The sequence below is a fragment of the Sciurus carolinensis genome, unplaced genomic scaffold (assembly GCF_902686445.1).
Source record: "Sciurus carolinensis unplaced genomic scaffold, mSciCar1.2, whole genome shotgun sequence".
Taxonomy (NCBI): Eukaryota; Metazoa; Chordata; class Mammalia; order Rodentia; family Sciuridae; genus Sciurus; species Sciurus carolinensis.
In genome coordinates this window covers 206,755-208,931 of record NW_025920200.1, presented here as the reverse complement: position 1 = coordinate 208,931, position 2,177 = coordinate 206,755, and positions in this window count along the sequence as shown.

Here is a 2,177-nt window from a genome sequence, read left to right as displayed (position 1 = left end):
CTAAGTCTGACCATCAAACAATTGTTTAAGGAAGAACTCAAGTTGAGACTCTATGACTGCAAAGCTTGCATTCTTAATCAGTATGCCATCTGGTTTCTTCTTGATGTTTCTTGTGGGCTTCACTCATTCACTAAGTGCCTCATTAGACCACATAATAAGCAGTGAGGATACCATGTAGGATGCAGCCTCACTTTCTTTCCTCAGAGATAATATAGTATAATGGAGAGGGCAGAAAAGCAAACATGATACTGTGAGAATAGTAAAATAAATTTTAAAATGACCCAGTTTTTTTGCCCCTCCAAAAATGAGGAGTGTGTTTTCCACATATTAGCAAAATATACAGTAGGACATATATGATTCACAGAAAATATGTTTGCTTTATTCCTAATAGTATGTTTTACTCAGTGTGATGTTAAGATATTTTTTATATTTGCTAAGTCCCAGGAAAAGCACCATTCCTCTACCTGTGTTTCTCTTGCCCTTCACTTTTGCTTAAATACCATTCCACCAGAAAACATTAGCTCTCAGGACTAGAGTAACCACCTCCTGTAATGCTATTGGAGTTTGCCCATGTTTAGCACATGTCAGTCTTGAGATTTCCTGGGGTGATATAAAATTGAGCCATGGTTAAGTTCCATGTCTTATGGAACTCCCTAACCTCAGCACATTTTCTGGTGCTCATGAATATATGTCAGAAAAATGAATGAGTTACCTACACACTGCAATTAATGCTTCATTAATTCCACAAGACTGGCCAGGATATAGATGGGAAGCTGACTTACCAGAAAGTATTTAAGTTCTACCTTGTCAGAACCAGGAGCTTGAGAGAGTGGACAGGATGTCATAGCAGGCTTAAATGAGACCCCTGTTGCCTATGGGCCAGAAAGACCCACAGGGAAGACAAAGCAAGAGCACTCACTACCAAGGTCTGGAATCTTCAGACCCTTGAAACCAATGTTGTTGGGTGCCAGCCTGTTCCACTTTGAATGGCATAGTTTTCAAATGCTTTGCCATCATTTCAAAGCAGCATTGTTAATATAGTTCTTCAGGGAGAAGAATCAAAACCAGAGTATCAGGATTTTGAGTGGAAGGGGATGTTGGGATAGTCAAAGTAAGTGACTTTCTGGAAGGTAAACTCTGTCTTAATTCCTGAAGGGAATTGCAGTAAACAGAACAACCAGGAAGGTTGAACATTTGGTTTGTCTTTTTCATTTTTTTCTGTACCTCATATTGAACCAAGGTGTGGCTTAACAACTAAGCATATCCTCTATCTTTTGTGTATTTCTATTTATAGACAGAGTCTGCCTAAGTTGCTTAGGGCCTGAATAATTTGCTGATGCTGATTTTGAACTCAAGATTTTCCTGCCTCTGATTTTCCAGTTCCTGAGGTTACAGGTGAGAGCCATCACTCCATCTAGGCCTATCATTTTGGCCAGGTATCTTCTGGTCAGTATGTTTGTCAGAAAGTGACCAGGAGAAGGGAGAGTGGGTTGTAAATGAATTGTTTGTGGTTGTAAAAGGCTGGGGGATAGGGTTTGAACTCACCCAAAATCTTCTTAAATGACAATAACCTGAGAATGTAATTTAGCCCAACTGTCCCAGCCTTTCCTCCTGCCCCATGCCACTGTAGATCACTGAGGGGTTTCTATGGTCAGAGTTCAGTCACAACCCTTTTTTGTTGACTAAGACTGGCCTAAATGTTTCAATAATGACATACCACAGGACCACAGGTCTTGACAGGTGACTAAAGATTTTGTCAGTAATGCTTTCAAATAGGAAGTATAAATTTTTGAGAAAGTAATTTGTTTAGTGTAGTGATGGTTTTCTCCCAAAGATTTCCACAGAGGTCTGACCAGAAAAGAATCCAGTCATTTGTCATACGGATTGTCTACAGATATTCCAACTCATCAGTGCTGATCAACCTTTTTTCCTCTGTTGAATCATGTCAGTGGAATGTTGTTGGAAAAGCAGCAGGCTTAAAATGGAAACGTCATTACAATTAGTGTTCTTAGTAAGAAGATGGGGTAGGAGTTCTCACTGCTTCCCCAGCTACCTTGCCTATTTATAGTTGGGCATGGGACAACCATCAATAAGTGTTAAGTATCAGAATTCACATGAATAGCTGATGTGGTATATTAATCAACCTATTCTTAAAGAAGCAAGGATGTGTTCAAGGA